The following is a 15,497-nucleotide window of genomic DNA, read 5'->3' as shown; positions in this document are numbered from 1 at the left end:
CCTTCAATCCCTTTCTCTCTCTCTCTTTCATCAGATACATACAGCTGTTGGTAGCACTGGTGTCATGTTCCTGAGCCCATCATGGAAGCTCATGCTGGACTAACCATACCCTTGACCTGTTGATACTTCCTCCTGAGGTATCAGTAGTCAGACAGTTGTGATATGTGAGTTAGACAAATGTATGTTGCAAAAGAAATTTGGCTCTCTTCAATCCTTCTGTTATTAAGGTTAATACAGAGCAAATGTATGAAGCCCCCTCCTTCTTTGGAACCCCTCTTGATGCACAGCCCTTGCACAAGGGAGGACCAGGCACCCATGGTTGTGTCTGCTTTCATGAGCACAAGGCAGATACATGCTTGAGAGGGGAACCAATCAGATTATATTTTCTGTCCTGGGGATTTATTCATTTATTTTTAAAAATTTATTTATTCATGAGAAACATAGAAAGAGGCAGAGACACAGGCAGAGGGAGAAGCAGGCTTCCTGTGGGGAGCCCGATGTGGGACTTGATCCCAGGACCAGGGAATCATGACCTGAGCGGAAGGCAGCCACTCAACCACTGAGCCACGCAGGTGCCCCTGTCCTGGAGATTTATTTCTGAGGCTGTGAGAGACCAAAATAGTCACGCTGTGGCCAACCATGCTACAAAATCAGGTGTGAACCTCAGCTATGGAGGAGCAGAGGAGCTCAGAGTGAGCAGAAAGCAGGCAGATGCTTGCCAGGAAGCAGAGACAAGAGAACAGATGGCTCTGTGTGGAAGGAGTTTGGATCCTGCACCCCATCCCTCCCCAGGCTAGACTTCCCTCCCCTGTTGAAAAGAGCCACACGATTTTGCTTGAAGAACCCCACATGTAACTGGGAAGGGGCATGGGCTTCTTTTCATCCAGATGATCCCCAGTCAACATGATTTGTGTAAGAGCCTGTGGGCTTTGACCACAGATGCTACCTCATGATGGGCATGGAACTTAGCCAGTACAGACATGGAGCACGGACAGCTAAGCAGGCTTGTGCAAATTCAAACCTGTGTGTTTACTCGCAACATTGATCAAAGCCAGGACTTCTGATTGAAACAAAACAAAACCACAACCATCAAAAAAAGAACCATAACAGTAATGGTTGCCCAGGGAGTTTGAGTCAAATTATCAGGTGGTTTCTATAAAAGAGTTAAATTTCAGTTTTATCATTTTGCTGTAATATCCCTAGGGGACAAATTGTGATTTATTTGCTTGGCTGGTTATCTAAAAAGGTAAACAGAAGCAAAAAGAGGTGGGGATATCTAAGATCAGCCTAATACCACCCTCTGTGGCCTGATGAAGAGGTATTGACTCATTGCCATGTGAGGGGGTGGTCTGCACGGTGAAAGAACCATGGGGCATTTCACCCAGCACAGGAAAAGGTAGAATGGTTATAGGATGTTTAGGAAGGGTAAAGTTTAGGTAAAATGGAAATAAAAGTTCAAAACAAAGCAGAGATGGGTATCAGGGTGTCAGTGTCAGTTCTGGACTGTAAATTGGTCCAGGCTCCTGTTTCCTTGGAAACAACATAGTTAAGATAAATGTGAATGTCTTCCGAACCCCCTTCTCTGAAGCTCTGCTCTTGGGCTGGAAATCAGGGCCACGTCTCTGTGTCAGAGTGACTTAGATCCTCCCCCAGGCGAGAATGACATGTTTCATTCTTACCCATATAATTTCCAAAGCTGAGTTTCTGGCTGTCTCTGATTTTAGAGATCAAGGATTTCCAGGATGTGAGAAAGCCATGGTTAACTCAAAGAAGGTTATAATGGGCAGTGTGTCCTTGGGAGAAATATTATTTTCTATTATATTGCTGCTGGCTTTGTCTGTATGTGTTATCTCAGCTTGATGAATCGCCAGGCAGATTTTTACTTCTTCGGTCTGAACTAAATCTTAACTTTCTCAAAACTTTGGGGCTATTTGGAGGAGAATGTGGTAGGTAATGGGTCCGTACTCCTTAATGTTTCTCAAACTTGTAGCTATTCTAAATGATTACAAGCCATGAAGGTGCTTAAAGAGCAGCGAAGTGGGAGGTGCCAGCTTGGCTGGTATGGCAGCTGGGACATCCGCACCCCCCACCCCTGTCCCCAGTTTCGGGGGGTGGTAACACGCAAGGCCTCAGTGTTTCATTCTGGAGTCTCTTTGTGCTCTACCTTCTGAGTGGTCCATGTTGGTGTACCACATACACTGTCAATTTTTAAGAAGTAGAATCACATGTGCTTAAACAAATGCATTACAAAATAAAGCCTTTCATTGTTACCATGGAAGGAAAAATGGTATCAGTTGCATGAATTCAAAGTCACCATAAAAAATAAATAAGATGATGAGCAGTATCATTTTTTTTTCCTTGATGGTTGCTTATCAAATTTCCTGAGTTACAGACTTGCCTGGCCTTTTTAAAGAAATCAGGGAGGGTGATGGTGGCGAAGGGGGTGGTGGTGGAGAGGATAATAGCAAATATCAGAAAAGTGTTAAATCTAATGCCACACAGCATCAAACCAAGACTTTTTTTCTATGGTAAGACCAGAGAGATGGGAGAGGATTCTCATGCCAGGAATAAAATGAACACTGTGTTTGTGTACCACCCCAAATCATGGTGATGCCAACAGGACTGTGTATCCCACACTCAGGGAAAGTGGCATTGTGCTCTGAGACCACTGGCTGCACAGTTAGAGGCCAAGAAGGAATCAATTGCACCACTTCCTAGGTGTGTGACCTTGGGGGCAGGTATCCAGCCTCTCCAAGGCTGTTTTCTTATCTGTACAATGGGGATGGGAACTGCTCTTTCCTCTTGGGATTGCTCTGAGGATCTAATGAGCTGATCCATGGCAAACCATTAGCACCGTGTCTGGCATAGACCAAGTTTTCCACACACGTAAGCTAGGATGCTGGGACAAGCTTGTGTTGTGTATCTGACAAATAGCCAGTGCGGGGCTGGTCCTTACTAGTCAGATCTGGGTCAGACAGGGTGTCCACCAAAATTGACAGGAGGAGGGGGAGGTCAGGCTGAGTGCTGAGGGTCAATTCCTATGGTCTCAAGGCCACAAGAGCAAGACCAAACAAAATAGATAAGAACTCCCCCGCAGGGGGGCAATAATAGAACATCTGTCAGGATCATGGTAGGAGCAAGAAAGAGGGCCCCCCAAACCCAGGCAGGCAGTGCTGAAGTGTGTCTGCAGTTTTATTGGTCCTCCGTTACCCCTTGTGAGGGTGGGTGGTGTTGATTAAGGGACTTTATTTCCCCAGAGACAACTATGGCTAGGGTCCTTGGTCTTGTCTCCAGAACAAGACTAGCCGGATGTCATGCATTCATCATCTTTTGTATGTCTGTTATGTGCTGAGTACAGTGTGTGGCACCAGGCAGGGTAGCACAGAAATATGGTTGGCCAGAAAGATTCAGTGTGTCGGGTCCTGGAAATACCGGGACCAAAGCACAGAAATTGAGTGTTAGAATGGGACACTGTGCTGGAATAGGCAAGATGCCAGGCACCAGCCCAGCCCCACTTGTCTTGTGGGGTCAGATTAATGGTCTCTGCGTCTGTCCTGACTCTCCGGATGTGGGTTGAATTTTGTCCTGAAAAAATATGTTCACATCCTAAGCCTCAATACCTGGAAAGAAGACCTTATTTGCAAATAGGGTCTTTGCAATCAAGTTCAGATGAGTCATGCTGAATCAGAGTAGACACTAGTCCAGTGACTGGTGTCCTCATAGTAGAGGGAGTTTGAGCACAGAGACACACACAGAAGGAGGATAACCACGTGAGGGCAGAGGCAGAGATTGGAGCAGTACAGGTGCAGACCACGGGATGCCAAGAAATGCCAGCAACCACTGGAAGTTGGAAGAGGCAAGGAAGGACTCCTTACTGGATTCCAAGGGAGCACAGCCCTACAGATACCTTGAATTTGGACTTCTAGCCTCCAGAACTATGAGACAATAAATTTCTGTTGTGTCAAGCCACCCAGTTTTGTGGTTGTTATGGCAGCCCTAAGAAGCTGCTCCTTCCACTGCTTTTACAGGGGTCAGGGGAGTGGGGAGTTCTTCCCCTCACAATGGTTTTCATGAAAAGAAAGACGTGTCAGTTGAATTGCATTCAAACTAAAGAAGAGGCTTAAAATAATCTGGGCCATTTGATAAAACTGGAAGGATTGGATAACAGGTTTGTTTCTGTTTTGTTTTTGTTATTTTTGTTTGTTTTGATTTTTTAATATTGTGTGGTGGTCATCATTCTAGATAGTTAAAACCATCATCTGGAATTAGTGGAATCTAGCAGTTCCCTAGACCCATGTGGCCACTCCAGATTCATGTTACCTCAACTCTGAATGCCACCTCCCCTCCTTCTAAGAACTGGTTGCTCCAGATACTGTTATTCTGCTGAGCTCATATAGACATGAACTTCAAACACAGGAGTTTGCTTGGGGAGGAGCAGGAAGGTCAAGGAATGGAGAAATGCTTTGTGTTCATGCCATGGGGTCCTCCAGATTGCTCCAGGCTGGAGCTCAGGGAAAAATGTCTCAGGGGAACTTTGTGGCAATGCCCAAGGGACTTAGGAAAAGTGAGATCCCAATAAGCTTGCATTCTTTCTGTCGGATTTCAGGGAAAGGGTACAGAGAGCCATCCTTCCTTCCCTGGAGTGAAAAGGGAGGGGAGGCCTAGTGTGACCACTTGGGACTTCTCGGAGATGGGTTCTCTGGTGTGAAGTCACTTGATGAATGTGTGCACCTAGTAGAGTATGGAGAGACTCGTGACATCCAGTGTCAGAGATGTGTGCCTCGGTTGGCCATGAGGGCCACAGGCATAGCCTTCCTTTTCCTGAGATCCTCTTAGGAACCACAGGCATAGCCTTCCTTTTCCTGAGATCCTCTTAGGAACCAATCCTCTTAGGAACCAATGTGGGGCCTGGGGGACACTACACAAGACACCAAGGCTAAATAAGCCTGGAGTTGGAGGTCAGTAGGAGTATCTAAGCATCTGAACAATCAGGCCAAAGCTCAGAACAATCAGGCCAAAGCCCTAAACGAAATGGCTGAATTAGAGTGGGAACCAGTAGCTGAAGATGAAGGCAAGGTTCTGAGAGAGATCACAGCAGAATGGGAACAGGTTAGTGATGGGAAGATGTACAGGGGAGACTGGTGCTAATGACTCTGGACTGTCTACCTTTTTTTTTTTTTTAAGTTTCTTTTAATTTATTTATTTATTCATAGAGACACACACACACACACAGAGAGGCAGAGACACAGGCAGAGGGAGAAGCAGGCTCCATGCAGAGAGCCTGATGTGGGATTCGATCCAGGGTCTCCAGGATCATGCCCTGGGCTGCAGGCGGCGCCAAACCGCTGTGCCACCGGGGCTGCCCTGGACTGTCTACCCTTGATGGCCATTGGCTTGGCTTAAACATACAGGGGCATGTACTCATTTCTTCTTGAAAATCTCTAGTTGAAGCCAAAGTCAGATAGATGGAAACTAATCATCAAGCCAGAGTGAAAAGCAGAGTCCTCCAAGGAGCTCAATATCACCTGCCTCTCACACAGCCTGGAAAGCCTCCAGGTGTACCTCCTTTAGCCCATTGTTCTTGGGCATGAGCAATCCCCTGGTGTATGAGCCACATGGATACAGAACCTACCTCCTTTATGTGTGCTTTTGTGTTTATGTAAAGCACTGGGACAGACGCTTTAGTTAGAAGCCAAAACCTTAAGTCAACAAGTATGGGCACAAGCCCATTGCTTGCTGCCTGGAGCTCTCTGTAGCTGTGTTTGGCCCCAGCTGCAGTGTCAGTCAGGCTCTGGTAAGGGTGTGGTTAATGCCTGTGTGTATTAAACACTGAGGTCATGAGGGCAGTTTAGGGATGGGGAGCTTGGAGAAGTCAGGGACAGGGGAGCAAGATTCAGGGAGGATTTTCTCCTTTTCCCCATTTCCATCCCTATTCTGAAGAAACTGGGTGTGAAATTACTGGATGCACAGAGAATAAATGGTACTGTGTTAGTTCATCTCCCCGAAGCGACAAGAAAGAGGCATGAAATCAGAAGAGATGTTCTAGATCGACCATGGAAGACCCAGCCATTCTGTTTCCTTTTTCCTTCCCATCCCACACAAGAGGTGATGTTAACGCTTCTCTCATCTTTCCCTGACTCCAGGATAATTTTGGCCAAAGTAACCATCTGAAAACATGGTTTTCTTCATGACTCTGTCTTGATCAAAAATAGTAATAACACAGACACTTTTTGATGCTTACAATATGCTGGGGGGTGTTCTGTGCGCTTTGCACATTGCAGCTCATTTATTTCTCACAACAACACTGTGATGCAGATGCTATCATCATCCCCATTCTCAAGAGGAGAGAACTAAGATGGGCAGGGCTTAATTAACTTGTACCAAGTCAGAGCTGGTAAGTGGCAGAGTCAGGAGTTGACCTGGGATCTGGATTGAGAGCCCATGCTGTTATCTGCTCTGCCTGTAGAATGAATAACAAGTTCACTGGCCTGGCATTCAGTGTCCTCCACCTGGGCCCCATCTGCTGTGTGCCCTGTGTATGCCTGAAAGTACTCTGTGTGCTTTCTTATATCCACCTTGTCCTCTCTGATCTTCGAGGCGTGTTCAGTTCTGGGAGTGCAGCTAGAAGCACTGCTGGCCTTGGATTCTGAGATTTGGCCCAAGCTCATTCTGCTACTGAACTCTGTATGCCCTTGAGTGAGCCAGCTGCCCTCTTTGGCCTCCTATTTCTTTACCCATGAAAGGTAGAGAGTGGACTTCATAGTCCCCTGGTCTCTCCAGTTCAGACACTCTGGGATCCTGTGGTGCTCTCACATTACAGTGTGATCTAGATGGACGTGGATGAATATCTCCTTTATTCTGGGCATAGTTTGGGCCTTACGTTCTGCTCCAGTTTCTCTGTGCATGCATCCCACTTGATGTCTAGGAGAGGCTAGGAGAGGCTCTGATTTGAGTCATTTATCTTCCTGCCATATGGAATATTCCATCGCACAGTTTTATACCAAACTTCCTCAGAGGCATTTGACCTATCATGTGTATCTGAGACATGCTGGCCTCTGTGACACAAGCATTGTTGATCCCTGGTCCAGATGGCTGTAGTCAGCAGAACATGTGGGCTTTTCCTAACACATGTGATGGGAACCTTAACTTAGGCAAGTTTCCTTAAGAAGTCCTTTAAGATTCCGTGGACATTTCCCATAGCCTGTCCAGTAGCTTAAAAATATGAAAATAACTTGACCATGTGCCTTTTGGAGTCGATATGATTACCTCATGGTTAAAAGCACAAACTTGCAGTCAAAGATGGAGGTGTGAGCACCTGCTCTTCTCTTGCTGTTTGACCTTGGGCAAGTTACTTAACTCTCTTAATTGGAATTAAACTTTCAAATCCTGCCTCATGGAATTGAAAGAGCTTACCAACTCCCCGGGCTCCCCCAAAAGGTAGAAAGAGATGGGATAGCAGGAAGTGCTGGGATCTTCAGGAACATGGAAGGGGGAGATACAGCCCAACCTGGGGGTTTCAGAGAAAGTGTCCTGGGAAAATGACACCTGAGTTGAGGCCCAAAGGATAAATAAGTGTTATCCAGCTGAGACAAAGCATGTTGGAAGAGAGCCCGGGAGGGGGTGCATTCAGGGAAGAGCAGGCAAGGCCTTCTTTGTCATGCTTGAGAGATTGAACCTTATTCTGCAGGTGATGGGAAGCCTCTGAATGATCTGAGTTCCTCTCTGGAGAGATCACATGTAGAGCAGCACAAAGGAAGGATTAGAGGGGAATAAGCCCAGAGGGCAGGAGTCCAGGTGGGATGCTGTTGTACATAGGATGCATAATGTGGGTGTGTTTGTGACTTCCACAAGAGTGTTTGTGGGGCGGGTGAATGGGGAGCTGGAGAAAGGTCACCTGTTTTCTTTTAAAAGTTGCATTTTTTTCCTTCCTTCCTTCCTTCCTTCCTTCCTTCCTTCCTTCCTTCCTTCCTTCCTTCCTTCCTTCCTTCCCAAAGTTACTTGCAGTCTCTAAGCCACATGAGACTGAGCCAGAGTGGAGGGGGCACCTTTTCTAACCAGTTGGCCCTTCTGCAAATTTCATCCAAGGTGCCTGATAGGCTCTAGGCAGCCCTGGTTGCGGCAATGCAGGAGGGAAATGAAATGAGGCCCCATAAAGGCAGAGACCAGCTGGATTGAGGGACATGAAAAGATTTGATTATTAGATACACCTGACAGCCTCAGTGGCCAATGCAATGTGGGCAGTATGGGAGGAGGAGGAGAGCTGTGGAGACTGGGTCTGGGGAATGAGGTGGCTAGGCATGAAGAGGCTGGGTAAGTGGACTTGAGTTGTCTTAGTCAAGAGCACCAGAAATCAGTCATCAGGAGCTCTGTGACATCATAGCCACCTCGCTTCTTGGCTGCTCTGGAGAGCTCAGCTGCTTTATCACTTTGACTCACTGCTGCTTGGCAACCTCCTCGCTGCCTCAGCTTCTCAGTCCTGCAGCTCAGCTTCCCTGGGTCTGGACTTGGCAGCAGGACTGAGCTCAGCTTTTGGATGTAATGTTCAACCTTTTCCCTTCATGATCTGGACAGATGATCTTGTGACTGGGAGACTCTCAGCCTCTATCCTGGCTGGCAGACTCAGAGTCCATGTGAGAATTTTCTTGTTGGTGCTTGTGCGTGTTGAACAGTTAACAACTACAAACGTACAGTTCTTTTAAAAAATATTTTTGACATTATAGATAGAAAAGATGGAAAATGCATGAAGAATTTCCTGGAATTACATGAATTAACTTCTTTTTAGGTAGATTTTAAAAACATTATTGACTCAATAGATATTTTTTGAGCACCTACATAGCAGCCCATCAGCTACAGTGATGAGTACAACAGATGAGATGTCTGCCCATCATGAGCTTGTGGTCTAGTGGGAAGTTCTGAGTTAATTGGCAAACACAGAAACATATAATTACACCCTTGGGAAAGTGTTCTCTGAAAATTTGTTGTTGACTTTTGTCTAGGAAGGAAAGCAGACAATGACTTTGAGTTATTTAAAAGATTTATACTATTTTATCTTAACAGACCTAATAATATTTTCTCAGAAGAGTAGCATAGTCTTAATTTGTCTGGACCAAAGTTAAAGAGGCAGAAAATGCAATCAGTGAAGTTATCTTTGGTACAAAATTATTTCCTTCAAGTGCACCTCTAGTTATAGGTTTGGGAGGTCTAGCTGCACAAAGAAATCCAAATGATTCACTGGGTAGTTGGAGGTAGGATTGAAAATAAAATTTCTGGTTATTCAGATGATTGGCCTACACAACAAAGTTCTGCCTACTGAAAAGGGAGTTATTTTAAGCCTGTCACAGTGACTTAACATTGGGAAATCACCTAGCCAAATAACTGCATTAACAAATCAGAGGGACAAAATATGGCCAAGTCAATAGATAGCAGAAGAGCATTTGCTAATATCCAGTAACCATTTCTGATAAGCTGTAGGGAAGTAAGAGTTGAAGAAAGCTTCATAAAAGAGATAGAGAAATATATTAAAAATCAACAGCAAGCATTATAGCAAACAGTATAAAACATTCCCATTCAAGTTTTGTATAAAGCAGGGATATTTGTTAACCCTGCTATTATTCAATGAAAAATTTAAGCTTCTAATTGATGAAACACAACAATAAAGATATGTGATTTAAATTTTGAAAGTGAATGATAAAATTATTACTACCTGCTTCTGATAGCCCTTTATAGCTACAAAAGCTATGAGTCTGAATGGAAAAACTATATTATAACTTATAAGGAATTTAGCTAGAAATAAGGTGTATATGTAAACATAAGTTTTCAATTTTCCCCTGTCAAAAATGATTTAGAAAATAAAATGGAATAAAAATGGTAAATGGTAAAAACTATCAAATAATTGAGGATAAATTAAATAAGGAATATACTAGCAATGTGAAGGAAATTCTTTTTTTTTGTGAAGGAAATTCTAAGCTTTTACAGAAGAACATAAATTTTACCAAAGGAATAACTGAAAGGGTATGCCATGCTCTTAGAAGATTAACATCCTGAAGATAAAAATCCTTTTAAAACAAATGTAAATATTTAATGCAGTATTGATAAGAATCATAATGTTATCTTTTTGGAGCGATGGGGAACTGAAAAATGTATTCTGTTTCATATTGAATGCTAAAAGTGTGGAAATGGCTAACAAATCTTTGAAAAGGAAAAATAACTATCCTACTAGATATTAAAATATAGCACGAAGCTACAGTGGTCAAAACAGACAAACAGTAGAATGAAAGAGGAAGTCTATAAGTAGATTCAAGGATAAATGGGAAGTTAGCATGTGATAAATATAGGAATTTGAATCAGGGGGGTTAATATTACTCATTAAATAGTGGTGGAAGGATTGTTATCCATTTAGAAAAAATAGATCCCGACATGAAACCTTATAATAAAAATAAATTTCATGTGGAATAATAATCTAAGAGTAACTCCAAACTGGAAACAATCCAAGTGGTGCCAAGTGGTGATTGGATAAACCAAATGTGACTTATTGGTACAGTGGAATACTGACTACTCAGCCACAAAAGGATTGAACTCCTGATATACGCAACAACCTGGATTAAACAAAACAAAACAAAAAAATCATGCTAAATAAAAGAAGCCAAACACAAAATACCATGTCTTCTGTGATTCCATTATATGCCATTTGTAAAAAAGGCAAAATCGATGAAATCAGTGGTTTCCTGTGGTCTGGAAGGGGAGCAAGGATTGGCTGAAAACGAGCATGAGGGACGTTTTCAGGATGTTTGATGTGTTCAAACACTGGATCGTGGGGATGGTAGCACACTTGCATAAGTTTACTACAGGTTCTCAAGCTGCAGAATTCAAATGGGTGGTTTTTTGGGGGTGAATTGTCCTCAGTAAAGCTATTAAAAATGTTATGGGTAAAGAAGAAAAAGATTAAATTTTGGAGGAAGGTATTGGAAAATATGGTTTATAAACTTATGGTGGGGAAAGCTTTCTTAAACAAGTCATAAAAAACAAAAGCCATGGAGAAACATGTACTTTTGATTACAGAAAAATTAACAAAAATCGTGGTGAGAGACATTTAAAATGTAAAAATGCAAATAATAGATTTGGATAAAGTATTTGCCCTCATTTGTAAAAAAACAGAGTGACTGCTTCTATTACAAAAAACCTCATAAAAATTAGAAGAGTCAAACAATCTAATCTCAAATTAGCAAAAGATATTCACAGAAGACAGTACAAATGGACAATATAATGAATAAATTTGCTTACGTAGTCACGGACATGAAAACTTTAATAAGTTTGAACTAATAACTAATAAGACTAGCAAAATTCATAAAATTTAATAATACTTAGTATTACTTATAATGGTGTGAGGAAATGCACAGTCTGTTTTTGGGAGTATAAATCAATTCAACAACTTTGGAGATTAACTGGATAATAGCTATTAAAATAAAAAATGTGCGTGTTTTTGGTAAAAAATTGCTCTTTTTGTAATTTATTGTCCAATAAAAATTAGAACAGGGGTGCCTGGGTGGCTCAGTCGGTTAACTGTCTGCCTTCAATTCAGGTCATGATCCCAGGGTCCTGGCATTGGGTCCCCACAGCAGGTTCCCTGTTCAGTGGGGGTTCTGCTTCTCCCTCTGTAGCTCTTTTGTGCTCTCCATCTCTCTCAAATAAATAAATCAAATCTTAAAAGAAAAAAATAGGACAGATATTTCAAGACAAATGCATTGGGATGTGTGTTGGTAGATAATATGAAAATAATAAGAAATAAGAACAGGTGTATTCCTATAAATAGGGATGTGTTTGAATATGTTTTGCTATATCAACATAATATCAAAACCTATATTATACAAATATATGATACAAAATATATTACACAGCCTTGAAAATAAGTAGAAACATTTATCTATATTGACTTGGAAAGCTGTATATTGTTATTAGTTTTTTTATTGCTGTGTAACAAATTACCATAAATTTAAAATAACACCTACTCAGAAGTCTGGTATGGCTGGGTTCTGTGCTCAGAGTATCTCAAGACTGAAACTGAAGTATCAGTTGGAATGTGTTCTCATCTGGAAGCTCTGGGGGAGAAGCCATCTTCCAACTTGATTCTTCTTGTTGATTGAATTCAGTTCCTATGGTTGTGGGACTGAGGTTCCTATTTCCTAGCTGGTTGTCAACTAGGGACTGCTCTCAGCTCTTGGAGACCACTTGCGATCCTTGTCATGCATCTTCTTCCATCTTTAAGCCAGAGTAGCACATCAAATGCTCAAGATTTAAATCTCTGACTTCCTCTGTCTCTGACCTCTTGACCCAGATATAAAGTGTTCAAGTGATGATGTCAGGTGTACCTAGATAACCTCCCTATCTTAAGGTGAACTGATTTGGGGTCTTAATTACATCTGCAAAATCACTTTACAGAAATGCTTAGATCCATATTTGATTGAATAGTGAGAGAAGGTGTGTGTACACCGGGATCTGGAAATAGTGGGTGCCATCTTAGAATTCAGCCTACCACAATGAAAAAGCTACTTCTAGATCAAAAGATTGACCATGAATCCATTAAAAATGTTTGTGTTTATATATGGCTAGACGTACAGATGGATATGTTTACATATGTACAGACACAATTTTATATGGAGCTGGACAGTGGAGAGCCATTCAAGAACATTCGGGAGGGGGCACCTGAGTGGCTCAGTCAGTTAGGCACTTGCCTTCACTCAGGTCATGATCTTGGCGTCCTGGGATCAAGCCCCACATCCAGTCTGCTTCTCCCTCTCCCTCTGCAGTATCCTCTGCTGTGCTCCCCCTGCTGTGCTCTCTTTCTCTCAAATGAATAAACAGAATCTTTTTTTTTTTTTTTTTTAAAAAGAACATTCAAGAGCACACTGTTCACAGTGATTATTTCTGGGAGTGGGATTGTATGGGGCAGAGAAGACTTTCCTTTGTTTTTACATGTTTTAAATTATGAAATCATGGATGTTTATCCTCTTACAGTTTTTAGTATTTTTTTTTAAGAGTGCACATCCTAAGGACTCATTTGAACAAGTAAGGTTTCAGACATCACCTTATTAGACACATCTGAGGGAGGAAAGTGGCCCATCTACAGGTCACACTGTCTCAAACTTTTTTTCTGATGATAAGCCAAGACATGGTGCTTCTCCCTTGAAAGGTAAAATTAGACAAATTTGGGGAATGGGGATGGCTCCTAAGGGAAAGGATTCTGTCCCACAGCTGTGGACAGAACTTACCCATTTAGTGAGCACATAATTAGCAATGTACTTACATTATGCAAATGAAGGAATGATGAAGCAGGAGGGATTCATACAAACAAGTAGGTTGTGAAAGATGCAACACCCAGAGTGGACCCAGGAGGCAAAGCTTGTGACTATAGGGGAAGTGTGTGGAAAAATAGTGAGAGATTACATTTCCTATTAATGGTTAATGAGGAACGCAGAATAAAGGATGTTTAAAAGTAGCACCAGTGGTATAGGTTCTGCTTTGAAGAAAGATTCTATGATAAAGAAAATTACAAGAAAGGGACTAGAACACATGGAAGCCTTGACAAATGTCTCTAAGATTTGGATAAGGAATTAAGTGACCTTAAAAAAATAAGGCACTTAAATTGGTAGAGATTGGAGCTGGCATTGGAGAGCCACACAAGAGCATTTGAGGACAGGATGAACATGCAAGAGAATCTCAAAAGTTCTAGTAACCCAAGGGTTTCTTTGTCATGTAGCACTCAGCAAACAAAGCAGTATAGTTATATATTCAGGTGGGTTATTGAAGATAGAATATAATTGGGTCTTTTCAAAAATCAGTTTATAATGTTTTTTAATTTATTGATTTATACCATTAATGTAATTATTGATATGATTGAATTCACACCTATCATTTTTCTATCATTGTTTTCTGTTCTCTGATTTTCTTTGCTCTATCTCTCCTTTCCTGCCTTCTTTTTGGATTGGAATTATTTTAAAATATTTTATTTTATTTGTTGGCTTTAAAAATTGTATTTCTTTGAAGAGTCTTTCTCCCCCCTTTTTTAAAACAAAGAATTGCAATGTAAATATTCTAACGAATTACAATGTACATACAAGTATACTTCAGAGATATTGTGGTTTTGTTACTAGATTGCCACAAGAGAGTGAATATTGCAGTAAAGTGAGTCAAATAAATTTTTTGGTTTCCGGGTGCATATAAAAGTTATGTCTACATTACGCCATAGTCTACTAAGTATGCAATAACATTATTTCTAAAAAACCAATATACGTACCTTAATTAAAAAATACTTTATTGTGGGACACCTGAGTGGCTCAGTGGTTGAGCATCTGCCTTTGGCTCAGGTTGTGGTCCTGGAATTCCAGGATCGAGTCCTGCATCAGGTTCCCTGCATGGAGCCTGCTTCTCCCTCTGCCTATGCCTCTGCCTCTCTCTCTGTGTCTCTCATGAACAAATATATAAAATCTTTTAAAAAATACTTTATTGCTAAAAAATGCTAATCACCATTTAAGCTTTTGGCATGTTGTAAACTGATCACAGATCACCATAACAAATATAATAATAAATGGAAAAGTTTGAAATATTGTGAGAATTACCAAAACACTATGCAGAGATGCAAAGCAAACAAATGCTGTGGGAAAAATTACTCTGTTAGACTTAATCGATGCAGGGTTGCCACAAACCTTCAATTTGTAAAAAATGCAATATCTAAAAAAAAAAAATGCAATCTCTGAAGTGTGATAAAGCAAAGCACAGTAAAAGGAGGTATGCCTGTATTTAACTTCTTAAATAATTTTTTACCAATGAAATTTAGAACCCTTACAATCACATGGGTTGTAGTTTTCCTGCATATTACATCTTCATGTTGAAAGTCCCATCAGACAATGTTATAATTTTTGTTTCCAACAATCATACATATTTTAAAGAATTGAAGAGGAGAAAAATAGTCTATTATATTTACTTGAATATTTACCAATTTCCAATTTCTTTCTAGTATTATTTCCTTTTACTTGACAAGTTTTCTGCAGTGTTTCTTTCACATCAAATCCGCTGGCAGCAAATTCTTTTTTTTTTTTTCCTCCTCATCTGAAAATGTCTTTATTGTGTCTTCATCCCTGAAGGATTTTTTTCATTGGATATAGAATTTTAGGTGGACAACTATTTTGGAACTTTAACAATGCTGTTTCATTGTCTTCTGTCCATTGTGCTTTCTGATGAGAAGTCTCCAGTAATTTGAATTGTTTTCTTATTTCAGAGTTCTGGATTTCAACACTATTGACATTTTGGGCTGAATGATTTTTGCTGTGGGGCTGTCTTGTGTACTGCAGGATGTTTAGCAGCATCCTCTCTACTAGATGACAGTAACACCCTACTTCTGGTCTACTAGATGATGATCACAGATGAAAATATCTCCAGGCACTGCCAAATGTCTCCTGGGAGGCAAAGACACCCTTGTTGAGAACCATTGATGCCTTATATGT

General features: G+C 41.4%; 1 protein-coding gene across 6 annotated transcripts in view; it reads left to right on the top strand.

The window, feature by feature from the left end:
- The window catches only part of SV2B (synaptic vesicle glycoprotein 2B), a 173,597-nt gene that overhangs the window by 41,774 nt on the left and 116,326 nt on the right, over window positions 1-15,497 (top strand). Inside the window, exon 2 of one of the 6 annotated variants that reach the window (XM_077871225.1) lies at window positions 35-137. The exons of the other annotated variants lie outside the window; for them this stretch is intronic. The gene's annotated coding sequence lies outside the window, so the exon portion shown is untranslated. The remainder of the gene's footprint in view (window positions 1-34; window positions 138-15,497) is intronic. 6 annotated transcript variants of the gene reach the window in all.

The sequence above is a fragment of the Canis aureus genome, chromosome 2 (assembly GCF_053574225.1).
Source record: "Canis aureus isolate CA01 chromosome 2, VMU_Caureus_v.1.0, whole genome shotgun sequence".
Taxonomy (NCBI): Eukaryota; Metazoa; Chordata; class Mammalia; order Carnivora; family Canidae; genus Canis; species Canis aureus.
The sequence above is the reverse complement of the archived record's forward strand: the minus strand, read 5'-3'. Positions and strand labels throughout refer to the sequence as shown.